This window comes from Ovis canadensis, chromosome 12 (genome assembly GCF_042477335.2).
Source record: "Ovis canadensis isolate MfBH-ARS-UI-01 breed Bighorn chromosome 12, ARS-UI_OviCan_v2, whole genome shotgun sequence".
Classification (NCBI taxonomy): Eukaryota; Metazoa; Chordata; class Mammalia; order Artiodactyla; family Bovidae; genus Ovis; species Ovis canadensis.
This window is the reverse complement of record NC_091256.1, coordinates 30,781,296-30,809,183: the sequence shown is the minus strand read 5'-3', so window position 1 is coordinate 30,809,183 and position 27,888 is coordinate 30,781,296. Positions and strand designations below refer to the sequence as shown.

The 27,888-nt window shown below is 41.3% G+C and overlaps 1 protein-coding gene across 27 annotated transcripts in view; it reads left to right on the top strand.

Annotated features, from left to right (window-relative positions):
• The window catches only part of ESRRG (estrogen related receptor gamma), a 696,316-nt gene that overhangs the window by 300,085 nt on the left and 368,343 nt on the right, over nt 1–27,888 (top strand). The window lies entirely within an intron of this gene.

Here is a 27,888-nt window from a genome sequence, read left to right as displayed (position 1 = left end):
TCTGCCACTTAGGCAAATCCCACTGAGCCTTTGTGGGCCTCAGTTTCTTCATTTGTAAGTATGGAATATCACACCTACCATGGAGAGTTCCTGTAAAAATGAAATATAATACCAAACGTGCAGGTCCTAGCAATAGTGCCTGGCCCCTTTACTGAAAACCTGTGGATTAGATATAAGATGTGGTCATGCTCAGCTTTTGAGAATCACTCACTACTAATCAGATAATAAAGCTTTCAGTGCAACTCCGGTGAGGACGTACAGCAACTCCGTTTAATTATTTACTTTTCAATACAATACACAGCGGTTTTGTTTTCAGAGAGCTTTCACAGCCATCTTCTCGTTTCACCTTTATGAGATAAAGAAGGACCCTTTTTTTTTTTTCCTATTTGTTTTACAAAGGGAGAAACTGAGACTCGGGGAGGTTAGCAGATTTGGTCAAAACCCCAAGATGAGCAGGTGGCCAAGACTCACTCAGCTGCAACTTGAAATCCAGTTCTCTTTATGCTGTGACAAAGCCTCAGTCAGTATGTGGAAAACACTTGGGAAAGCCAGTGAACTTTTAAGTGGTTGTATTTATGTTCTGAATGTTATAATTAAAACCCAAATCGTGGGTATTTTTCCAGTAAATGAGCATGTGTTTTGGTGAAGAAATCCTTATGTTGCTAAGAAGGAAGGGAGTTGGTTTTCGACTCTGGCTTTGTGGAAACTTGGCGCCTGAATTAGACGAGTTTTCCAAATAACCACGTGACTCTAGCAGAATCCCCAGAGATGACAAGTAGCACAGAGTTGTGGAATTAGATTTTTCTTTCTCCTTCTAGACTTTCATATTGCATGCATTTTTGAAGAACCTTTAGTTTATTTTTAAATGGGATACTATGTAGGTGATATTGGTGCCTTTCGTTTTATGTGTCCGGAATTTCAACCTACAGGCAATAAGAAGGCTGTAGTGAAATTGGCCTTAGACCGTTAATAAATTCTACGCAGAGATGCATAAATCAGCAAAGGTTATTTTTTTTAACTCCTCCCCCCACCCACAAAGGGTGGTTAAGGGAGAACAGGAAAGGAAGGTCTTCAGAGAATTGTTTTCTCTAGGAGTTCAGAAAATAAAAGAAAGCATTGAGCAATGCCCAGTGCTGGTTAGCAGATTGTCATTTTTAGGTTTGATGTTCCAGGGTTTAATTGTCTTTCATGTGAACAATAGCAGACACTCTCTGGTGTGCTATGCTCGCATGATAAAAGGGGGTCGTTCTTGCATAGCAATGCCTTTTTTTTATTATTAGCGTAAAAAATTAGCAAGCTGGAAGTCGTTAGAAGGAGTTCCACCAGCATTAATTGTAATGCAGCTTGAATTTGTTTGCAGACCAGAGCAGCAAGACAATAGCAAGGAGGAAAAAAAAAAGAGCAATATTAATAGCCTTCTACTTATTGTATCATTTTAGTGGGCCTTAATAAGGTGTCTGCTGTCAACCAGAATTTATTTTTTAAAAAAAAGACATCGTAATTGATGTATTGCAGTAAGTATGGATGAGGGTTCGACTTGATTAATGTATGAGCTGGCTTTTTAAGGCATTTTAAAAAGGCTTCTTAACCCTGTCTTAAGAGACTGGCACAAGCCCACTGTAAACTACCTCTTTGCAATTGGAAAGCAGCCTGACAGCTGCTGATGTCTCTTGTGGGCTTCTCTCTCTCTCTCTCTTTTTTTTTTTCTCTTCCTGATCGGAGAAAACTGAAGCAATATACCCCTTGTCAATAATTGCAGTGCTTAAAAATCTTATAAAGGGATTTTGACTTTTCCCTCCTGAGATAACTTTCCAAAGGTTAAATTAGTTTTACTTGTATGTGCTTCAAATATCACCACTTTCAGTAAGGGCTGAATTTGGTTTTTAAATAAGCTGCTATTTTGTGGGTTGCTTGTCCCCAGACCCTAGGTGACAGAAACTGTTTTGATGTCAGAGATGAACATGATCCAAAAGCAGTTGCAGGTCAAGTTCAAGATGTTTCTTCACGCTCAAATGGCTTGTGTTGTTTCCCAAGTGTGTGTGTGTGTGTGCATGTGTGTGAGAGAGAGAGAGAAAAAGAGACAGACAGAGACAGATATGGATGAAGAGAAAGACAGAGACAGACTAATTAAGCATCTGATATAGGAGAATAAAACACGGGCTTCCCAGAATCTTTCTCTTTACATCAGTTTGAGATCCATTCACCCATTTCTCCATTTGTTCAGCTACTGTGTATCAACTCCATGTGGTATTTTCTTTGCATCAAAAGTGTTTTATAAGAAACAAAGCAACCCAGTGATAATCCCAGGAGAGATAGGAGAGAGTAAAAGAAAAGGAAATTGCAACCCTTGGCTTCCTTTGGCATCTCTAGGTGTCCACACTATGCCCCAGGAATATTAGGGCATCTCTTTTTTGATAAGAAGAAGACGGTATTTGAAGAATTCCAAGCTGACTGAAACTCTCTGGCTATCACCAACCAGCATTGAGAGAAGCATCTCGTCATTATTCGGCACCACTGTCTTCACTTGGATTGAGAGAAAGTCCATAAACACAAGAGAGGAAGAAATGAGAGTGGGAGGCCAGGCAGGGGAGGCATGTGCCTAAGGCAGCCTTCATGGAGGGACGGGTCGGGGGAGGGAACGCTTGCTCAACTGGATTTGCAAGTTGACAACTGTTCTAAGAATCGTTCTGCAGGTGCACCAGGTAGCCTCATCTTTGCCTCTGGGCTTACCTAGTTGGCTTATAGGTGTTGCCTTTATTTGTGAGCAGGTGAGTGGATGGTAGGGCGGCTGACTAGTAGATAAAGAACAGACGTGTAGCAGAGCGAGCGCTTCCCTCCACCGGTCCTGTATTCCGATTTGTCTCACCTTGGATTATGGTCTCCACCCTGAGTTATTGTAAAAAAAAAAAAAAAGGCATTTAATTTTCCACTTTAGTTGCCCACAGGGCCTAACTCTCCTTTTGATTTCATACCGTATTTTTTAAAATTGCAATAGAGTTGATTAACAGTGTTGTGTTAGTTTCAGATGTACAGCAAAGTGATTCAGTTACATATAGCTCAGATGGTAAAGACGCCGCCTACAATACAGGAGATGAGGGTTTGATCCCTGGGTCAGGAAGATACCCTGGAGAAGGGAGTGGCTATCCGCTTCAGTATTCTTGCCTGGGAAATTCCATGGGCAGAGGAGCCTGGTGGGCTACAGTTCATGGGATCACAAAAGAGTCAGACACGACTGAGAGACCAACACTTTCACTTTTTTTTCAGTTTTTTTCAAATTTTTTCCCATTTAGATTTTTATATCCATCTTTTTAAATTGTTCAGAGTTTGAATTTTCTCATCTGTCACATGGAGAAATAATTATTCCCACAGAGATTTTTCTAAGAAGTCAATGAGAGAATTCACCAAAAGAACATATCCGAGACTCTGGCACCAAATAAGAATCAAATCAACTGTAGTCCCATCACAGGGACTTCAGACTGAAGGTGGGACTACTGTTTGTTGTTTCTTAGGTACTGTTGCCAGGAGCCTCACTTGTCCCTAAGTCCTGTGATGATTCAAGCCAGCTTCAACAGTGTTGTTTTTATTCCAGAATATTGAATCCAAGTATCATATCAGTTCAGCTCCTCAGGTGGCTCAGCAGTAAAGAATCCACTTGCCAGCACAGGAGACGTGGGTTTGATCCCTGGGCTGGGAAGATCCCCTGGAGGAGGAAATGGCAGCTCACTCCAGCATTATTGCCTGGGAAATTCTGTAGACAGAGGAACCTGGCGGGCTACAGTCAGTGGGGGCTCAAAGAGTCAGACACGACTGAGCACATAGACACACACAGTCATATCAGATGCCCTAGAGATTTTGAAAAAAGAAAATGTTACTTTTTTCCTTCAGGATGAAAATACATGGAGGATAATTCTCCCCAAATGGAGCCTGACATTGACTGGGAGAGAGTGAATTTGGTAGACTCTCCAGCCAGGACCTTTCTGTTAGTCCACAGGTATTGCCAGAGGGCGAGGTCCTTTTAGTGCGTTGGATGATGTGACTTGCCGTCACTGGCATCCATTGGCTGAGACTGTCGATCATAAGTAGCAACCCCCAGCTCCATACAAAGATCACTGTTTTCACTGTGTGCACCCTTTTTCTGCTTCCTGCTCTGAGACATGAAAGTGGGAAGGATGAGTAGAATACATTTCAGCACCATCTACTGAGTACCCACTTACATTTGGGTTTTATACACATTTGTGTTCCTGATTAAGATAGATAAAGATGGAAGAGCCAACCATCTGATCTTAAAGGAGATTATAGTGTCATAGGAAAGGTGGGGGCAACTGCAGAAGCAACCAACTGGGTCAAACCCCCAGTTGCTTCACAGAGTAATTAGTGGACTGATGTCTGGGTTTATCCTCTGTAGCAGGATTATCACAATATTTCATACATGTCCTAGATGCGTGAATGTCATATATATCACATATCATACATATCATCTCACATACTACACATATCACAATCAAGCATATATGTCCTAGAAGGTATAAACACTTATAAAAACGACCAGTTGAATCTTTTGAATCATTTCGTCAAGGAAATATTATGAAGTGCTTGAAAAGGGGGAAAGAGGAAATAAAAACATGAAAACTAAAGATAGATATCAAAACAACACACTGTGGACTTTTATGGGAAAAGAAGTTTCATTGGAACTTAGAGTCTAGGGAGCAACGTCTGGGAGGACAAGCCAGCTTCCCTGGTCTTTGAAAGGAAAGTAAAATGTGATGAGTGAGCAAAGGAGGTGAGGGGAAGATGACTGCGTGTGCAGGTGGGGCTGGTGTGTTTTCATGGGTGTTTAGCTTTCTGGGACCAAGTGGATAAAGAAAACAAAATGTGAGAAAGAGAAAAATGAGCACACTCCACTGGAGGTGTTTGTCGAAACTGAGTGGGATTGCTAAGCAGAACACACAATGGACAAGAGAGGAGGATCTCAAATATCATACAGAAGTGTGGGCTTTATTATCTGGTAGGTAAGAACGTGCACCACTGAACATTTTTGAGGTTGGGTGGGACATCATCCATGCTGGGTATTCAGAGCCCCACTGGCAGCACACGTTGGGGGCTCTGATAAAGGCGTAGAATCAGCTCTGATGTTAAGCTTAGATTTGGGGAATTTCTCATTTCACTTTGATACTAGTTAGCCAGCTGTCCTATAGACACTGCTCTACAAAAGAAGTCGAGCTATTTTCCACCTTTAACTTGATTCATTTCTTTAGCATAATATATACCTGGCAGGGTTAAACATTTTTGACATGTGGTTTTGTCCTTGGCAAAGGTGTGGAGTGTAACCAGTTTTGGAAACTGGCTTCAAAGAGCAGGAGTCCTAATGGGTTTAGCTATTCGAGGTTAAAGATATTTCTATAAAGTCCCACTTTAGAAAATATGTGGAATGGATGTCTAGTGAATACCATGTCCTGAAATTGTGAGTAGGGACATTGTTCAAAGGACCTGTGTTTCCATCAAGTGGACAAAATAAATCTTAATCTGCAAAGAACTCTTGTGGGAAATCAGAAGACAGATGAAGGTGAATGAGTTCCATCTTCGGAGCTAGACTTCCTGACTTTGGATTTGATTCTTAGTTATTTATGGTCTCAATTTCTTAATTTGAAAAAAAAATCATATTAGTCAACTAAATTTTTTTCTCAACAATTCTATGACTTTTAAGAACCTCATAAGCCTCAAATTCAGTATAGTTATAACATATAAGTGCCCATTTTCCTGTGTTCAATTTTGAAGGTTATAATTGATAAACAAGGGCCTCTGTGGTGGCTCAGTGGTAAAGAATCTGCCTGTAATGCAGGAGCTCCTGGTTCAATCCCTGGGTCAGGAAGATTCCCTGGAGAAAGAATGACAACCCATTCCAGTTTTCTTGCCTGGGAAATCCCATGGACAGAGGAGCCTGGTGGGCTATTGTCCATGGGGTCACAAAGAGGCAGACATGACTTAGCAACTAAACAACAACAATCAATAAACAAGGTAGCAAAAAAATATTTTCTTGACTTCCAGGATTCAAACATCTCTTTGTAGAAATAAACCACAAGATGTGTTAAATTGCCAAAACATTTATGCTGTGCTATGCTTAGTCACTCCGTCGTGTCCAACACTTTGTGACCCCATGGACTGTAACCTGCCAGGCTCCTCTGTCCATGGGGATTCTCCAGGCAAGAATACTGGAGTGGGTTGCCATGCCCTCCTCCAGGGGATCTTCCCAACCCAGAAATCAAACCCAGGTCTCCCACATTGTAGGCGGATTCTTTACCATCTGAACCACCAGGAAAGCCCAGCATATATATAACAAGCAGTAAAATGCTGGAAATAAATCTGCCTATAATGCAGATTTATTTGCATTAAACAACCAATGCAAAAAAATTTAGTTGACTTCTGATTTTTTTTCAAATTAAAAAATTGAGACCATAAATAGCTGTATTCACAATTGTATTATAACTCTTTGATCTTTTGTCTTTGATTTCTAATTGGTGTACCACAGTTTCTACACCAAAGAATTTCCTTTATAGTGTCCTGCTTACCACTGTTGTGTTCATTATCTTGATTAGCTAATATTGGTTCTTTATTAACATCTTTATAAGAGAGAGTGTCAAGAAGCCAGCATGTAGCCGTAGTGTCTGTGAAGAAGCCAGTGTTTACCACCAAAGTCTTTAAAGCTGGTGACTAATAAATTTCAAAAGTGAAGGACTCAGACTGAAAAATATTTGAAAGGAACATTGCTTAAGTCTCCAGTAGACCAAGTAAAAAGCACCCTTTTTGAAGCATTTCTCTTCGCTTTGAACCTTTATTGATTTATCTGGTAAACTCAGCAGCAATGCATTCATCTAGTGCTTTCTTGATTGCTTCTCTTTCTTATTGACCATTCTAAAGCCCATGTGTCAAGGTTTTGGCTGAGTCATTTAATGATTCTTAATATTTCTTTATTAAGTAAAATTAAAATCAGTGTGCTGTGCTGTGTTGTACTTAAGTCACTCAGTTGTGTCCGAATCTTTGTGACCCCATGGACTGTAGCCCACCAGGCACCTCTGTCCAAGGTGATTCTCCAGGCAAGAATAATGGAATGGGTTGCCATGCCCTCCTCCAGGAGATTTTCCCAACCCAGGGATCAAACCCAGGGCTCCACCATTGCAGGCAGATTGTTTACTGTCTGAGCCAGTGTAGCCCAACTTTTTGCTCTCTTTAGATGCCAGTTTCTTAATATTCATTTTTCTTATTTGCTTCTGTAATATTCAGGAAAAAATAAGAGGAACCTTAGAATGGGCAGAGGGAGATGTATACTTCTGCCTATTGGCAGACAATAGTAGTTCTCTGCTATATTTCAGAACTGATTTTGATGTCGAATCAGAAGACTAGAAAATGTATCTTGTTGGCTTAAGGGGTCATATTGACTCAGAGCAGGCAGCTTTTGGTAATGAGTGGGGCCCCCTGGAAAGTGCATTTATTCATTCTTCACAAAGAAGTTATCATTCTAATTCGGCATGGGTCTTTAACCTTTCTTGCTTTGTCCTGCCAGGACTCCCAAGAAGAGTCTAGAAAAAATATGATTGCATCACAATATTTGATCAAGTATGAATTGCATTCAGTAAAAGCAAAATATCACATTGGTGGAGAGAATTACACACACACACACACACACACACACACACACACACACATTTTTGGGATGTGCTGGGTCTTCTTTCTGCATGGGTTTTTCCTCTAGCTGCCCCAAGCAGGGGCTACTGTCTCGGTGTGGTGGGCGGGCTTCTCATTGCAGTGGCTTCTCTTGTCGTGGAGCATGGGCTCCAGGACACGCAGTCTACAGTAGCTGCAGCACGAGGGCTCAGTAGTTGCGGCTCCCAGGCTTGGTTGCTCTGTGTCATGTAGATCTTCCCAGAACAGGGATCAAACCTGTGTCTCCTGCATTGGCAGGCTGATTCTTTACCACTGAACCACCAGGGAAGCCCTACACATCTTATTTAAGTAAACTATGCCTCTAAATACATGCACATTACCACTGCGATATTTTTTTGTGTTCATATACAGATTTCTAGAAGGTCACTTTTCAAGATAAGATAAAACATCCACCAGCATTTCCTGTTTTAGCCTTGATAAAATACAGTGATATCTAAGCACTTAGATATTATGTGTTCAGTTGCTCAATCCTGACTGTTTGAAACCATATGGACTGTAGTCCACCAGATTCCTCTGTCCATGGAATTCTCCAGGCAAGAAAACTGGAGTGGGTTGCCATTTCCTTCTCCAGGGAATCTTCCCAACCTAGGGATCAAACCTGGATCTCCTGCATTGCCAGCTGATTCTTTACTGCTGAGCCACTGGGAAGGCCCACTTAGATATTAACAAAATGATAAAGTGATATTTCCATAGATCTTTTTGACCCTTTTTATTTTTTATTTTTTTTCTTAAAAGATTCAGTTACTTTTATTTTTATTTTTTTTATTTTTTTAGCAAACATCTTAATATTTTTTATTTTTTTATTTTTATTTATTTTTTTTTTTAGTTTTTTATTTTTTTAATTTTAAAATCTTTAATTCTTACATGCGTTCCCAAACATGAACCCCCCTCCCACCTCCCAAATGATCTTATTTCTTTTAACAAAGGAATAGTGCTCACTCATTATAATCACAGTTTTTTTGAAAGTTTTATTTTGTATTGGAACATATATAGGTGTACAGCAAAGTGATTCAGTCTTTCATATACATCTACCTATCCTGTTCCATATTTTTCTCCCATTTGGGTTATTACAGAATATTAAGCAGAATTCTGTGGCTATATAGTAGGTCCTTTTTGGTTATCTGTTTTATTTTTATTTATTCATTTATTTTAAATTTTTATTGGTGTATGGTTGATTTACAATGTTTTGTTAGCTTCAGATGTACAATCAAGTGAATCAGTTTTACATATACATAAACCTACTCTTTTTTTAGAGTCTGACTCTTTTTCTTGGTAAAGTCGACATCAATAGAGTCAGTGAGAACTACAAAACCTATAATCAATACCATCAGTTTTTCTCATTCCCAATTTGGAAAATAACAGGCTATTTATTACAAATTATAGGAAGAGTGTAATCTCTAGGGAAAATGATACATATTATACTCTTTTCATATTTCTGCTACCTTTCATTTTGCATGTATTGAAATGTCACAAAAATGTACCTTCAATGATTGATAGAAAGGAGATATGAACCCAGTAAGTTATATAATTACCAGACCAAGGGTACACACACATATGTCTGATCACCAAATCTTATTGTCAGCCTGTTTCCAGACCTAATGCAATTTAATATGAGATCTTTGTTTTGAAACTACTTGTGTTAATTGAGTAACAACTATATCTCTTTTAAGAATACAGATATTAATGAACTTACCCCACTCTCACCAAAAGTAATACGGTCTTAATGTTAAGAATTCTTCACATAACTACTGAGTTAATATTTTCTCCTGAAAAGGAGGAAAGGTAATAAGGTAGCATTTATTGAAATGGATATTCAAGTTTACAATGTAGGTGAAAAGCTAAAACACAGCTGTCAAATAGTTCCACAGTTCATTTTATTTGGGGGAAAAAAAAAGCCAAAAGGATGATTTTAAAGAAAATATTTATTTTGAAGATGCTGATTATTTAGCCATCTACATTTTAAAGATACAATTTAAACATATTTTTGAAATCTTGGTAAAATATATTTAGTTCATTATAGACATAATAAAATGTTCTGTAACCTAAATACATCTTGTAGAAAGATGCAAAAACAAGTGTATTACACCTCTTAGAGCCTCAATTCATTTGGAGTAAAATTTTTGAAGGTATAATTAGAAAGATTCATAATAAATCATCTGTCCCAAAAGAAACTAAATAAGCTTCTTGCCACTCTTGAAGAAGATACCTTCAATGTGGTACAGTTAAGAGTCACATCCTATTTTTAACTCAGGACATGATCTGGGAAAACGTAGTGTGGCTGGCTTAACGTTGCTGTTTGTGTAAGCCTCTACTGAAGGAATCCAGACAGCCTTCTAATGGGGAAGACACTGAAAATTCAACTAAAGCAGTTGGCATTTCTGAATGGTTAAGGAATATGGGCCTTTTTATTTCCTTTTTAATCAGTTTCCCAAATAATCAGTATCAAAGCTAGGCTTTCAAGCAGATTGTCCCTGATAGCCAGTGCTGAAATGAAGCAGGAAGAATCCTTTTGATCTCCTGGGAGTAAATACTGTTTGCAGATAACACCCAACAAGAGCGTTTCTGTTCACGTGCTATCCGATTTAATATGAACAAGTGGAATTTGGGTTTCGCAGAGGATAAATAAATAAATAAATGAAAGTCTCCTATAGGCTTTTGAACGCGTACCTTTAAATATCAAAAGATAACAATTTGTATGGCGTGGTTATATAATGTATTTCTTGTCTTCTCTTGGGTTCATGTGACGAATTCCAGTTGATAAGCCCCAGACTCTGGAGTCACTTGTCTGGCTAGTTATTAAGATTAAGATAAGTGCTAAGAACGAACGATACAGTGCTTTGTACTACCTTTGTGGGACTGGGCCACCTAGGATTCTGAGTGTAAACAATGAATTAGTTCACCCTGACTCTCTTTCAAACTGGAACACTGTAAATACTGGTGAAATATGATTGAAGCAGAGTATGAAGATTATTTTTAATAGAAAGTATGCTTTAAATTACTAAAAATCATGATGATCTGTGGTTAAGACCCCACCTTCCAATGCAGGGGCACAGGTTCTATTCCTGGTTGGAAAACCAAGGGCCCACATGCCGTGGGGGCAGCCAAAAATTTTTTTTAATTTACCAAAAATCCTAAAATGCATATAAAGGCCAGAATAAGTTTATAGAGAAGAGATTTACTGTCTAATTTGTCTTATTATACTGGTATTCAGAAATAAAGAGATAATGAGGGGATCATAGGTACCATATCAGAAAGGCATTTTTCTCCCTGTAAAAACACACCAAGAGGGGGAAAAAACAAACAAACACAAGATATTTAAGCACATTTAGGGGACTTTAAGATGAAAAATATATGAGGAAAAAATACATTCCTAATACATATTCAAAGCTAATATTGTCTATTAAATGCTTCTCACTCGTTTTTCCAAAGCTGCAAAAAGTGCACACATTGTGCTTTAAAGCTGATGGAATGTTCCAGGGGCACACCAAACAGAGACAAATATTTTCTGAAGTTCAGTCAATGATTCACACTAAATATAGTAAATATGAGCTTTGCTGTAAATTGGTAGGCAACATTTCCAGCGCAGCAAAGTTTAACTGTCTCTGAGATCGCTGGCGGAGTGATAGAAAGGGGTAATTTAGCCAGCATCCCATAGCAACCTGCTGCGCGATGGAGAGCACTGCATAGCTATTAATTTTTGTTAATGAATTTAAAACTAGATGTATGGAAATGGTTTTATGAAATGTATACACTGCTAAACAGTTAACTAGTCCTTGGGGCTTAAGTTTAATTATCTGTGTGTAAATCATTTTGAGCAGGGCGATCTAATGAGTCAAAAAAAAAAAAAAATTCAGAGAAACTCCTCCTATCTAGCTTTGAAAGAACTACTAAACCCAACAAGCCAACTACTCTAGCCCACAGGTAGAGAAACAGTTCACCTGTTCATGGAGGCCTGGGTCCTCAAGATAACCCTTTTCAGGGCTCTGTGTGTTGCTGCTTTTTTTTTTTTCTTTTTTTAATCCCAGCCAGAACCATATTTGGCAGAAAAGTGGACATGTTAGTCGCTCAGTCCTGTCTGACTCTTTGCAAACATAAGGACTGTAGCCTGCCAGGCTTCTCTGTCAATGGAATTCTCCAGCCAAGAATACTGGAGTGGGTTGCCATGCAACCAGGACTACAGGGGATCCTCCTGACCCAGGAACTGAACCCAGGTCTCCTGCATTGCAGGCAGACTCTTTACTGGCTGAGCCACCAAGGAGGCCCATGTTTGGCAGAGGAGATGACCAAGTGCAGGGTATGCTTCTGGTTGCTAGGTCCCTCTCATCCAGTGTTTCTCAGTCGGGGTGATTTTGCCTCCCAGGGGACATTTGGCATTTTCTGGAGACATTTTTGCTGGTATCTATTGGGTAGAGGTGGAGGGTGCTGCTAAACCTTCCACAATGCACAGGGGAGCTCCTACAGCACAAAATGACCTGGCCCCAAGTCTTAGTGGTGCTGAGGTTGAGAAATGCTGTCTCCTATTTCGACACTTTAGAACAGCATTTATTTATGCTATTTAAAAATATCTAAGAGCTACAGATCAGAGAAGGCAATGGCACCCCACTCTAGTACTGTTGCCTGGAAAATCTCATGGATGGAGGAGCCTGGTAGGCTGCAGTCCATGGGGTCACTAGGAGTCAGACATGACTGAGTGACTTCCCTTTCACTTTTCACTTTCATGCATTGGAGAAGGAAATGGCAACCCACTCCAGTATTCTTGCCTGGAGAATCCCAGGGACGGGGGAGCCTGGTGGGCTGCCATCTATGGGGTCGCACAGAGTCGGACACGACTGAAGCAACTCAGCAGCAGCAAGAGCTACAGATGGCGCTTGTGGTAAAGAACCCGCCAGCCAGTACAGGAGACTAAGAGATGCAGGTTCGCTCCCTGGGTCAGGAAAATGCCCTGGAGCCTAAAGGGCATGGAAACCCACTCCAGAATTCATGCCTGAAGAATCGCATGGACAGAGGAACCTGGAAGGCTACAGCCCATAGGGTCACAGAGAGTCAGACACAACTGAAGCGACGCACGCACACACATACAAGAGCTAAAGAAGGAGGCAAGAAGGGAGTTGTCATCCTTTCACTCCCCAAACATCTTGCTGTCTTCTGGAGCTTTAGTGGGCAGAGCGTGTCTCCTGCCATCCAGATGCCCAGTGTCTGCATGTGGACCCTTCAGCCCCACAGTCTGATAAAAGGGTACGAATGTAGAACCAGTTCACTTAGGGCTGCTATGTACCACTTCGTCACATACTAGAGTCGTAGACCTTGACACGCCCAGCTTAGAGAGAAAGATCCTATGCTGAAGAATATGAAAACTGCTCTGCTGTCAAATCAACCTGGACTGAAATGACCTGTGAGATTCATTCCAGCCGTATCATCTCCTGATGGTTTGGGGGATTGGGGGGTGGGGAGAATGTGTTTGTACAGTTAGGAAGGAAACAAGACAAAATGCAAAAAAAAAAAAAAAAAAAAAACTAACCCCAAAACCCAAAACTGCTCTTCAGTACTATCCTCTGTGTTCTTAAAGAGGTTCATCTGGCTGGAAGGAAAGAGAAGGAGAAGGATTCTTCCCCTCCCCTCATTCCCTTGTTAAGAAAAGAATTGTATTTTCATCTCCTAAGCGCTGCCTATTAAGATAACAAGCCAAGGGAGAAAGCACCCAAACAGGGCATGAGGTAAAATTAGGGCAATACTTGGATTCCTGAGGGCTGTAATTAAAGCTATCTGGATTAAAAAAGAGTTATTTCAATTCGGATTTATGTTCCAAGGAAACAAAAAAAGGAAGAAAGAATGGGAAAGTGACATACTGCTGAAAGAACTCTTAATTCCAATGTATTCAACTCACCCATCAGAAGAAATGGCATTAATTCAAGGTACCCAATTACAGTAATGTGGTTCAGAGCACCTCAATAGGTGTTTCAATCTCAAGCCAGGACTAACATTTGTAATCCTTTAAATGCACTTAAGAAATTGATGTTACAGCCCCACAATCTGTTAGGGGCCTTGCTTGCTAGATGATTGCAAAGTATCCGACCATTAATTGGATCATCAGAATGTGATCCGCGTCCTGGTCCCTGGATTATGGAAGACTGACTCTGCTCTGACATGTTGAACCAGAAGCTCCTTTTGCTAGAGATTTTGACCCTTAATGTAGATAAGTGGTATTTTTCATCAATCTTAGCTTGCATTTAAAAAGGGGGAAATGTCAATTCAATGTGGGGCATTTAACTTAATTCAACATCTTTTAATTTAATACCTTGGAAAAGTTGGTCTCTCCGACCTGCCTCACACTTCTGCTGATGGAATATTTTGTAAAGCCCTGTTGAGAAAGGTGATCTTCCATTCGTTAATAAAACCACAGTTTTGAAACTCCCTGCTTTTCACGTTATTGTTGAAAAAAAAATTTCCTGTAACTCAGGAAAAACGGGACAAAAGAACAAAACACAGCTATATGTCTTAATAGGTCCTTTTGTTAGAACAGTGTTGAAAAGATGCATGGAAACATTTAAAAAAAAAAAAAGAATTTATTTCTTCCCATCTGTTTGTTTTGCATCCTTGTCTAAGCTGTGAAGTAACTAAGATGGTCTGTTTGACTGCGTGGTCATCATGAACTGAGGACCAGGTAATGTTATTTCCTTCCCGGCAAAAAGAAAGAAGGATAAATCATTCCTAGTGTTTGTTCATGAGCATGGCTTTTGATAATGCATATTTCACAGCTATAAACCCTGGATTCCCGTTTAGTTCATGACCTTTTATGACATTCCACCAGGTCAAAGAAGAATATCCCCCCGTGTGTGTATGTTAGCTAACATCTGGCACATGAGGCAATAAAGCACTCTAAAGCCAGGGTTTACGCTTCCAAGTTTTCTGGATATATACACTGTCAAGTCCACAGAACTTTTGCTTCTTGGATTAATAGTGCTTTCTTGTCAATGGATAGATGAAGATGCAAGTCTTCCCGTGAATAACCCATTTACAACTGGCAAAATGGCCAGGTTGGTCTCTCCAGCTGGGCTATACCATTCAACTGGAGTCCTGGGTAACAGTTGGGTTGACGCCTTATCTCCAGGCAGGAAGTCCATTTGCCTCCTGCTTTAAAGATACTGTGGGTTGGAGAGAGAAGTGGAGTCTGTGACAGAGGACTTTGCTGGTCCCTGATGCTCTGAGGACAGATATTGATAGCATCTCAGCCGTAGCTGCCCTGGTGTCTCTTTGTGACGGCTTTCAGGTCAGATGTTCATGTGGCCCTTTTTCCTAGTGGGGTCCCTGGGCAGTGAGCACCTTGCTAGCACAGAATGGATGGGTACCTGCAGGCCTGTGCCCGCCTTCCCTTGTAAGCCATGTCTTAACCGAACCATGAATCAGGGTTCTCTCGAGCTGCAGTGAAAGTGAAAGTCGCTCAGTCATGTCTGACTCTTTGCAACCCCATGGAATTATACAATCCATGGAATTCTCCAGGCCAGAATACTGGAGTGGGTAGCTGTTTCCTCCTCCAGGGCATCTTCCCAATCCAGGGATCAAACCCAGGTCTCCCGCATTGCAGGCGGATTCTTTACCAGCTGAGCCACCAGGGAAGCCCAGTATGAGGTTATAAATTCAACTTTGAAGAATAAAAACAAAAAGAAGTTAAGAACCTTACCTAAGACTGAGCCCCATGAGTTGACTTATGGTGTAGATTTTCCTAAGTGAGACTGTCCTACATCAAGAATGATCTTTGCTTGCTGGGTATTCTGTTTTAGTCTCTCTTGCCAGTATGAATAGTGGAGAGACATCTCTTCCACCTTTACTTTGTTCATTCTGGCAATGAGCTTCTAGACATATTAATTTTATTATCTTTAATGGCCAAAAATCTATTTTATATTAAGAGGGTTTCTTAATTTAAGTTTGAGAAATGAACACTAGTTATGAAAACTGGACCTCATTATGAGATACATGTTCCTTTTGTAAAAACTCATCTAGGCCATCCCAACCCCAGATATTTTCTTGTTGTCCATTTGAAAAGATAAAGATTTATTTTTTGAAAACTTAAGATTTGCGTCATTCACTGAATCCGGGTGAAGTAGTATTAGCATGTACATTTCCCAAAGGTTTTACATTAGAACCAGACACTTGCCGTTTTGTTTTTTATCCCAAAGTATGAGCACGTGAGCCCCTGCAGGGTGGTGGGGACGGGTGTGTTTAAGAGGTGTTAGGGAGCCTGGTGGGCTGCCGTCTACGGGGTCACACAGACTTGGACACAACTGCGGCGACTTAGCAGCAGCAGCAGCAGCATGATAAAGTGAGCCTGCCGTAAGCTAGCTGTTGCACTGTTTAGGCTTCCACCTGGCCTGCCACTGTCCTGAGGAGGCATTATTCCTAACACTCTCCAAAGTGGGCGGCGAAATGCTCCCAGACCTTGTTCCTGTTAACGGTCCATCCTAAATGAAGGTGGCAGCTGCTCTTGCCCAGTGTTCATGAACTGCTACTGTTTCCTTCCTGACTGAATTCCTCTAGAATCCCCCAGGGCAAGGAGAATGTGCAAACCAGGGCTGACCAGACTGCGAGCCCCTGAGTTACAGACTGAGATGTGTGCCCTGGAGACAGAGCTGTCCCTGTGCTCCAAGACTCCTGAGAAGGGGAGAGGGCTGCTGGGAGGCTGCCCTGAGTGTCTGTTTCTTGCTCTCTCCCTCTCCGTCTGCTTCTGTCTCTGTCTCCATCTCATCTCTTCCCCCGCTCCCTAATTCTCCTCCTATTGCTCCCTCTCATGAATCAGCCATGGGTGTACATGTGTTCCCCATCCTGAACCCCCCCCCTCCCCATCCCATGCCTCAGGGTCATCCCAGTGTACCAGCCCTGAGCAGCCTTTCTCATGCATCGAACCTGGACTGGTGATCTTTTTCCCATATGGTAATATACAGGTTTCAATGCTATTCTCTCAAATCTTCCCACCCTCACCTTCTCCCACAGAGTCCAAAAGTCTATTCTTTACATCTGTGTTTCTTTAGCATATAGGGTCATCATTACCATCTTTCTAAATTCCATATATATGTGTTAATATTCTGTATTGGTGGTTTGTTTTTTCTTCTGACTTACTTCACTCCGTATAATAGACTCCAGTTTCATCCACCTCCTTAGAGCTGATTCAAATGCATTCTTTTTAATAGCTGAGTAACATTCCATTGGGTATATGTACTACAGCTTTCTTATTCGTCTGCCGATGGACATCTAGGTTGCTTCCATGTCCTGCGTCAAGTACCCTTTAACGAAGAGGTTACCCGGGCAATTTTGGATCAGTTAGTAATAGCTATCCATTGTTGACCAATTATTTCAACCTTAGGAAGTACTATTTATAGTAAACATATTGACAGTTGGTTAGAACGTGCGGAATTGAGGCCAAAGTCGTGTATTTGATTCCTGTCTAGGCCAGTCATTCCTTTTAAATAATGTCACAGTATATTCTCCTACAACGCATCAAGTGTCTTAACAACAATGTGTGCCTCTAGTCACTGTGTTACCAGAAAAAGGAAGTGTCAAGGTTTCAAAGTCATTACATCCAAATGGGAGAGAGTGATAAAGGATGTGTCTTTTCATTGTCAGCAGTGTGATCCTCCTCTACTAAAGACAGCGCTTCTGTAGACTGAAAAACAAACCGGCTGTTGATGACACCATTGCTTCTTTCCTCCATTGCCAGATCAGAACCAAGTTTCGTGTGATGACAGTGAGAAATAATGATATGAGTAGATGGGAAACCATCCCATTCTTTCTTCTGCATACCTGGTTTCAGAGGCTCTGCTAGGAGGCAGGGTCTAAGGCAGGAGAAAGTTGTTTTATCTTTTTGTGTGTGGGGGTATGGAAAGAACAAAAAAGATAGCTTTGATCTCCATGTCATGCTTTCTTGGGCCCAGTTCAATAACTGAAGAGATAATTTGGGGGAAACAGAATTTAAAAAAATAACTTATCCTCCCATTCTGGGTTATAGTAGGGCTTTTAGCCATATACCACCCTAAGTCTGCTGCTGCTGCTGCTGCTGCTAAGTCGCTTCAGTCGTGTCCGACTCTGTGCGACCCTGTAGATGGCAGCCCACCAGGCTCCCCCGTCCCTGGGATTCTCCAGGCAAGAACACTGGAGTGGGTTGCCATTTCCTTCTCTAGTGCATGAAAGCGAAAAGTGAAAGTGAAGTTGCAAGAGTACTGGATTGGGGTGCTATTGCCTTCTCCGACCCTAAGTCTACTCTCCCTATATAAAAAAAAATCCCAACAATGTAAAGCTTCTGAAAGCTGGCTGACCTTGTAACCTACTTTCTAAGAATTCTGCACCCATAACTGTTAGACAGAATTAATCTTTTAAAATTGTGAGTCTTACAAAGGATAGCTCCCAGCCCATCTCACAGAAAGGCCATCTTTCCACTGGCTGGTACCCAGCGTGCTGGATGCTGTGGTCAAGGTCTGTGGCTCATGACGCCATCAGTCTGCTTTTCAGCACCCTGTTGCCTTTCAAGACGATTCCCCATCTTTTCCAGCCCATGATACTGAATCCTCTTGACCACCTGATGAATTGAGGGAACCTTTGGGTCCAAGGCACACACCATCATTGGCTTACCGTGGGATTTTCCAGTCCTCTATCACTGATTCCCCCAGCAATGATGATTAGATGTCAGCACATTAATTTGAACAGGAGATGACACTTTTAGGATCCTAAAAACCAGGCATGTCTATGGAAAGGGTTACCATTTTCAAAGTTAAGCGTATCTTTACTTGGGAGTAGAACGATGCTTTGTCACTGAGTGGTTTATTTGGTATTTCTTATGAGGTGGTCTCATGTGTTGGGAGGATCCCTTGGAGGAGGAAATGGCAACCTACTCCAGTGTTCTCACCTGGACAATTCCATGAACAGAGGAACCTGGTGGGCTACAGCCCCACTGGGTTGCAAAGAGTCAGATACGACTGAATGACTGGGCACTCACGCACACGCTTGATCTGCCTGGTACTAAAGTGTGGAAGCTTTTGCCTTTTCTTCTCTGCGTGTGTGTGTGTGTGTGTGTGTGTGTGTGTGTGTGTGTGTATCTGTGTATCTAGCAGCCTATGTTATCTGCGATTATCATTCTTATTTACCTTCTCTCCCCATCTTTCCTCTCTGCCACCCAAACCAGTTCCAGCCATCCACTGGTCTCTCCTTTTGCCATTGTCTTGTCACGTTTGCTGCACAAGGATTTCAGATTAGTCAAAACGTTTGCCTGCTGGGCTAACTCTCCTGCCACAGTGTGTTATGGAACCACCGCACCCCTTGATGCTTTTTTGATACTGAGTATGGCTCAGGAAAAAGTAAGAAATGGTTGGTGGTCATTGTCAGACGCACTCGTGCCAAGCCCTTTTCATGCAACAAAGAGGGCTAGCAGGGAGATCGCCTGGCTTTCTGCTGCCGGGCTGGTCATGCCATTGTGCTGATGCCAGGCTCCTGCTGGGAGATTATGGTCTTGCTTGGCCTGTGATTGTAGAAAGAAAAACAGTTTTAAAAAAAAACATAAAATAATAAGGGATGTACAGTTAAATTCCATGATTCACTACTGATGGATTTTAACTCCTTGGGGAGAGAGTTACCTAATTTTCTCATTTCATTGTATTCTCCCCGTCCTCAAGTTCACATATTGGAAAGACTAAAAAAACTGTTTTTTGCCATGCAAAGCTCACAGGTGTAGTCAAAATAAAGGAAACTAAAGGACAAGGAAGTTTTGTTTTTTAAATAATTTACTGTTAGTATGTCTAAGTTGGGGCTTCACGGTATCACAAACTTACTGGTTACCTTCTTATTTTTGTTAGGTTTGAAAATCAGTCTGGTGATAAAAATTTATTTCTAATTTTTCCAATCCAGGTTTTTGTTAAAACAGCAGCATTGGCTGCTTCCTTTGCTCTGCATAAGCAGGACCTAGAGCTCCCAGAATATTACCTGTGTGGGAGGCAAGATATAATTGAGCATGCATTTTTTCCCCCAAACTCTGTTGTTTGAAACAATGTGACTCTATTGAGCTAAAGGCACATGATTCTAGAACAATAGGATAAATAGTAGCAACTTCAATAAATCAAGCAGTTATTTTGTTTGCAAGACATCAAAGAATCTCTTTAGCTACATTCTCATTAAATGTTGTAATATAAGTATTACTGCCTTAAAGGTTTTGAACTTTGCTCTTTTATGTGATTCCTATTGCTGGTAGCTTGTGAGTCTTTGCAAAGCCTAGAGGTTGTGCCACGCTTCATCTCGCCACTCTTTTCCTCTGTTAAGTTAAACAGAGCTCTAGGCATCTCCTCTCCCATCTCCGGTGAGATGCATCTTCCTGCCTAAGCTGATCCCTGTTCTTCCTATGTTTTCTAAGATTCAACTCCATCCCTTAGTCTCCCCAAAGTGCTGGACTCTTCCAACTCCAAGGATGCCTTATCAACACAGAAAAAAAAAAAAAAAGGCAAAGAAACAAACACTTTCCCACACCTTGATCACTGCTTGGATAGCTGCCTGGCTTTTCTCATTTTCTTCATCATCAGCATTCTTATAAAAACATTTCATGCATCTGATCTCCATGGAATCTTTGCAACCTGCTTCTTGACTTCTTGTGATCTGGTGCTGCCTCAACCTTGCCCTTCAGTTGCTGCCCCTGTGGTCCACTCCCAGTCATGGAATCCATTGATCTTTTCTCAGTCCTCACATCCTTTTTTTTTTTTTTTTTAAGTACAGTTGATTTACAATATTGTGTTGGTTTCAAGTGTATAGGAAAGTGGTCTGGTGATATGCAAGTATGTGTATGTGTGTGTATGTCTATGTCTATATATACCTAGGCTTCCCAGATGACACCAGTGAAGAATCTGCCTGCCAGGGGATGCAAGAGACTTGGGTTTGAGCCCTGAGCTGGGAAGATGCCCTGGAGGAGGAAATGACAACCCACTCCAGTATTCTTGCCTGGAGAATCCCATGGACCAAAGAGGCTGGCAGGCAATAGTCCATGGGGTTGCAAAGACTGAGACACGACTGAGCACAGCACAGCAGCAGCATATATATGTATATAACTGTGTTATTATTCTTTTTCATTTCAGTTTATTACAAAATATTGAATATAGTTCCCTGTGCTATACAGTAAATCCTTATTATTTCTCTCCTTTATATATGGTGGTATGCATCTGTTAATCCCATATTGCTAATTTATCCCTCTTTGGTAACCATATGTTTACTTTCTATGTCTGTGAGACTGTCTGTGGTGAGTCTGTTTCTGTTTTATAAATAAATTCATTTGTACTGTTTTTTAGATTCCACATATAAGTGATGCCATCAGTATTTGCCTTTCTCTGATTTATTTCACATGGTATGATAATCTCTAGATCCATCCGTTTGTTGCAAATGGTATTATTTCATTCTTTTTTATGGTTGAATAGTATTCCATTGCATATACAAGAGAAAAGCAATCAGTTACAAGGGAACTCTTGTAAGTCTATCAGCTAACTTTTCCCCAGAAGCTTTGCAGGCCAGAAGGGAGTGATAAGATATATTCAAAGTCCTGGAAAGGAAAAATCTACAACTTGTTGATAGGATGGTGTACCCCACAAGATTATCATTTAGAATAGAAAGAGAGAAAAATAATTTCTCAAACAAGCAAAAGCTAAGGGAATATAGTGATACTAAATCTGTCTTAAAAAGAAATATTGACAAGTGAGAAGAAGCAAGAATCTATAAAAAAGGGAAAATCATAATAGGAAAAGTAAATATTAAAGGATTGAAAGGTCTTCCTTGATGGTCCAGTGGTTAAGGCATTGCCTAAATAGTAATGTAACAAATTCAATAAAGACCTTAAAACTAGTCCACATTAAAAAAAAAAAATCTTTAAAAAAGGATTAGTGATCACCTAAATAAGCCAGCATATAGATTAAAAAACAATCTGAAAAATTCTCTGAAAGCAGTTATACCTACAATGAACAGCAAAAGGATGAACAAGAATATGTAAAACAGGATGTCAGAATCACAAAATATCAGGGAGGGAAGTAAGAAAAGGTAGCTCTTTCAGAACGTGTTTGAGCTTGTATCACTGTCAGTCTTTATGTTCGGAAACTATCTGTATCTAATGGCCCTTTCCTTACTGACATGCTCTTGCTCCTCAGTTCATGCAAACTTGTAGACACCTAAGTTTCTCCATGTTTCTTTGCTAGCATTTTCTATCCATTGACGCTAAACCACTAGCATCTGTCATCACCTTTTGTCCGTGAGTAGGGCTTCAGAGCTTCTGTCCACACGTATAGTACATTCCAGTCTCAACCTCTCTTCTGAACACATCACAGTGCTAGTCAAAGCCACTTGGACGTGCTGCCTACCCATTCCTCAAACAATTGTTCTTCTTTCCCTTTCCAAGGGAAACCTCTGGCTCTCTCATTTTCTCAATGACCAACCCTTTACTCCAGCATCCGTACTAAACCACCCCCCACAAGTCATCTTTGTCTCTACGCTTTCTCACTCAGTTTTACAGCTTGCAAAATGCATCAGCTGTACCGTATGTTATGTCATGCTCATTGAAGTGCTGGTAGTTGGACAGCGCTGTCCCCCCTCTTGACTGTACGATTGGCGAGCTAGAGACTCTCGGTCTCATCTCACCCTTGACAGTCAATGCCCCGTAACTCCTCTGGCATGGAGAATAGCTCCATAGCTGACAGCTGGGGCTCTCTTCAAGCCTCAACTCATACTATGTTGTTGACACTTGTTCCATAGAGCTATGAATGAGAGGCACCTCTTGGCAGGTTTTCGCAGAAAAGTCTCTGAAGAACATGTTTTAGATGAACAGTGATGTACAGAACCCAGGTGGTAACTGTGCTGAGAGAATTTAGTAATTGAATTAACCACCTTCATTTAGGCCGAAAATCTTTCTTTCCCTCAAATTAAGCCTTAAGCAGTATCTGTATCTATTGTCCATTTCTATAGAAGAGGGATTGAAAAAAAGAACACCATATAACATTTGTTGTTGTTCAGCCACTAAGTCGTGTCCAGCTCTTTGTGACCCCATGGACTGCAGCATGCCAGGCCTCCCTGACCTTTACTATTTCCTAGAGGCTTCTTGAACTCATGTCCACTGAGTTGCTGATGCCATCCAACTATCTCATCCTCTGTGACCCTCTTCTCCTCCTGCCTTTAATCTGTCCCAGCACTGGGGTCTTTTCCCGTGAGTTGGCTCCGGGCATGAGATGGCCATAGTATAGCTTTAGCTTCAGCATCTGTTCTTCCAATGAATATTCAGGATTGATTTCCTTAAGGATTGACTGCTTTGATCTCCTTGCTGTCCGAATAATGATACTAATTGGCCAATTTTGTGTGCATCAAATTTTTCACAGAAACAATGCATCTGGATTTTTAAAAATGACCAAACTACCTAGAAGCAGTCGGGTGTCCAAATACCATAAAGCCTACAGATTTACAAATGAAAGTGAAAGTCACTCAGTCGTGTCCAGCTCTGTGACCCCATGGACGATACAGTCCGTGGAATTCTCTACTCTGGAATATCTGAGTTTGTAGCCTTTCCCTTCTCTGGGAGGTCTTCCCAACCCAGGGATCAAACCCAGGTCTCGCACATTGCAGGTGGATTCTTTACCAGCTGAGCCAGCAGGGAAATCCAAGAGTACTGGAATGGGTAGCCTGTCCCTTCTCCAGTGGATCTTCCTGACCCAGGAATCAAACCAGGGTCTCCTGCATTGCAGACAGATTCCTTACCAGCTGAGCTACCAAGGAAGCCCTACAGACCTACAAGGAGATACCTTATAATTATTACTAGAACAAATAGCTTAGGAAATGATAGCTAAGGCTGGCAATGATCCCTGCAGTTTTGGAACAGATGTCAAGTGCTGTGGACCTTAACACTGAATCCTTATGGCTATATGGATTTCCCACCTGATGTGTTTCTTCTAAATTATACATTTTGAAAGTAATATGTATATTGAAGTATAACACTCTCAGGAAAAGTATGCAACTTTATCTACAAAAGGCCAATTCACAGGTGACTTCTAAATTTATTTTTAATGCAGGATAATTATAATATTGGGTTAGCTTCTGCCATACAACATATGTCAGCCATAAGTATATATATGTACCCTCCCACTTAAACTCCCTCCCAAACCCCACTCCATCCTACCGCTGTAGGTTGTCACAGAGCACTGGGTTGAGCTCCCTGTGTTACACAGCAATTTGCCGTGGCTATCTGTTTTACATATGGTAATATGTGTGTTTCAAGGCTACTCTCTCAATTCATCCCACCCTTTCCTTCCTGAGTTTTTGAGCCCATTCTCTAGCACAGCATCACGTGAGGTTAGTGAAGAGGTCTGGGGATTCGGAGCAAAGTGATGAGGAATCACGAATACGTGAACCCTCTATTGTCAGTGTGTTAGTGCAGTGATGGTCTCAACCATTCAGTACTACCCTTCCTCTCGTAAATCGTGGTGGATGACCTACAGGAAAAAGTGAAATAAATTAGAAAGTGAAGATGGTGGTAAAGGAAGTAGAGAAAAGCATAGGGACCTAAAGTGGACTTATCTGCCCCAGATTTTGGTATGTTGGGGCATACCATCAGATGGAATAATTTATTTGATTATCTGACCCTTTTACCACATCAGCTTGCAAGCTCTCATTTCTACAGTTGTCAGTTGCTCCTTGGGCCCAGCTGTTTATGAAAAGGGTTCTATCTGTGGCTCTGAAGCAGGATGACATTTCAGTAGGAAACTTGTCTCTCTCTTGGATTAAGAGAATAATGCTCATGTTTTCCACCTATGGCAGGACCCTGGCCAAAACTAATAGTCAAAAGGAACTTCTATTCAGCTTAGGGGTTTCAGTGTTGAGCAAGAAGGAATTCCTCACAATTGTCCTTTTTCCAAATAGTGTTTTCCTTTTTGCTAAAGGCACTCCTTTTCTTAAGTAGAGAAGGTGGTAGCTGTATAACTAAGAAGGGAATGGAATTAAGGGAAAAAAATTAATCAAGATGATATTAAATACACAATGATATCAGAAGAGTGATTTCGCAGTGCTTGCTTGTAAGAACAAATGCACCGTCTTTTTTAGTGTTAGTTAATTGCCACTTGTGCAGCATGAGAGAGCCTGCATGAAGGGCCCTGTGGACGCCTTGACATCTCTGTGTAACAAAGTTAAGTATGAAAAACCATTTACAGATATGGGCAGCTCTTGGTCATCCACCCAGGTGAAGGGTAGAAGAAATCTGGGGAAAAAAGAACAATGGATCATGGTCTTCTTTTAAAAAAATGTGTATATGTATATTGTTGGTAAGTGCCCAGTGAACAGTAAATATCTTCTTCATTGTTCTTGGGCTTATTTTTATCCCATTCTGTCCAGGCTCTACATTTAAAGACCAGGAAGGTCTTAGCAATAATAATGAGTCCTGGTTTTCCTGAATTCATTGCCTGGAAAATTGTATGTGCATGACCTAGAATTAATTATATCTAAATGTATATTACGTGTGTACTGTGTGAGAATGATCTAAATTTGTTATCTAATAGTTTATCTTACATAATTTCAAATGTCTTTACTATTTCTGTGAATATTTAGTAGCAAAATTTAAGGCTTTTTCTCTCCTCTGTCTCTTTCCTTATTGAACAAGAGGCAGAAAAACCCTTGTTTTCCCCGGAGTTCTGTCTCCTCAGGCTTCATTTGGTAAAAGCGAGTTTAGATAATTTTAGTTCTTTGTGTGGTGCTATTTTTAAATGTAATTTTTGCTAATAATGCAATTAGTTGTGTCTTTTGCATAATTTGCAATATGGTGTTGAAGTTTAAGAAGCTTCATTTTATTTTAATTAACAACTGATCGGTAATAATAACCAAGCAGCTGCTAATATTACCAGCCTTAACTCTTGGAGAAAAAACAAAAAAGGCAGCAAACACCTAACTCCTCCTCCTTCTCCCCCTCCTTTCTTTGAAATATTTAGTAAGAATGCCATGTATAAAATTACCCTGTTGGAGGGAACAGGGGTCGCATTCCAATATAGATGGCAGTGGAAAATCACTCAAAATTGCATGATATGTCCCCTCCCCCAGCCTCCCCTCCATCCCCTTTCCTTGCTCCCCTCCCCCTACTCTTTTCTAATTGTTGGCCTCCTAGTTTCATTTCTTTGAAGAGGAGAGCACGCACTGGGGTATTGTGACATTTCAGTGTATGTTCCTAACAATTCCTCTGCACATTCCATTAGCACATTATTTATAGCATCGTCGAAGGGTCCTTTCTTCCCCCTTCTAATGATATCCTTGTATCTCTGATGACGATGCTATCTGAAGATTGACCTGTTATTTTTAAAAAATCTATTCTGTTAAGTCGACCGTTCATTGGCTCACCCTCTTCAGCTTCCCTCCTGGTCACACTTGAAAAAGTCTGCTCGCAGAGCCTCTCCAGAGATTTGGCTCAAATCAAGCAGTTTGAAAAGAGTCAGCAAGAGGCTTGAAGCCAGGATCCTGTATCTTACAACCTGCAGCTCTGAGGTGTCGAGAGCCCTGAACTCTGGATGCATAGATAAACAAGACTTCCCAGAAGCCATTACCCCGTAACTCCTCATAAACTTCCACCTGACAAGCCTCTTCAAGTGAGAGGGCTGTGTTCTCCCTAATCAATTCATTTTGAACCCACTTGTTAGTCAAGCGTTGTGCGCAGTAACTACAGAAAGGACCCTGTGTCTGGGGCATAAATTACTCTTCTGCGCCACTGTCTGCGCGCACCCCCCAGTTATGGATTACTTTGTTCTCGACTTGACAGGAACATAATTAGAACTGTTGATGAAATCTACCAAATTGTCCCTCCGTGGCCTCGGTGGTCAGGAAATTTGGCTGAGTCGTATTTGTCACCGATGGGGAGGCTCTAAACACTTCATATTAACTATGTTATTAATGTGCCCAGGAATTGGTAACACTTGAAGGGAGCAGGGCTCTGGGCGCCTGCCCATGCTGCGTTGAGAGTTTCAGCAGGGAGAAGACACTAAGAAAATTCCTGAGTGCCTGTGTGTGGGTGTGTTCGCTCTTGGCACATGGAGGCTTTCATTTCAAAACATGGCCTTTGCGAGGCCTTTCCTGACCCCACAGGGTGCGCCGTTATGGACCCCACAGGGTGTGCGTTATGGAGTTGGCTGCTTTTTTAGCCACCGTTTCATTTCCATAACTCCTCTCCGAGGTGAGAAGCCTGTGAGGTGGAGTGGTTAGGAGCAGGCTTCTTGGCCTGAGGCCGCTCTCCGTTAGAATCCTGACTCCCTTGCTTATTAGCGCCCAGCTTCTTAAATTGATTACTTGACCTCCTTTTGTCTCATTTTCCTCATCAGCAAAATGGGGATAGTGTAGCTGTAGGGAACTAAGTGGAAATATCTCCGGAAGAATTTAGCACAGTGTCTGCTTACTGGCCTGTGATGATGGTAAGGATGCTGCTGCTGGTCAATGAATGGTCCTCTGATACTGATGCTGATCGGTGCATGATCTTGTTATGATATGATGCTGGTGGTGGTAGTGATGATGATGGTGGTGATGGGGATAACGGACAGCAGCCTAACCCTTCCATCCTCAGCTGTGTCCCTCACGGTTGCATATATGTTCACTGACACTCCTCAGTGTGGCAGGAGCTCTGGAGTTCTTGAGAAATGGTTGTAGTATTGGAGAAAGAATTAATTTTGCAGGTTAATGATACCAAGAGGCTGTTGATTATTCCTTGAATTCCACAGCCATTCTGTCAGGCAGATCACTTTTACTAAGACAGCTTTATCCTCTAAAATGAAAGAGTGAAGCATTTAAGGAACTTCCCTGGTGGTTCAGTGGTCAAGACTCCATGCTCCCAAAACAGGGGATGTGGGTTCAGTCCCTGGTCAGGGAATTAAGATCACACATGCCATGATGGGAATACCAGACCACCTGACCTGCCTCTTGAGAAACCTGTGTGCAGGTCAGGAAGCAACAGTTAGAACTGGACCTGGAACAACAGACTGGTTCCAAATAGGAAAAGGAGTCCGTCAAGGCTGTATACTGTCACCCTGCTAATTTAACTTCTATGCAGAGTACATCATGAGAAACGCTGGCCTGGAAGAAACACAAGCTGGAATCAGGATTGCTGGGAGAAATGTCAATCACCTCAGATATGCAGATGACACCACCCTTATGGCAGAA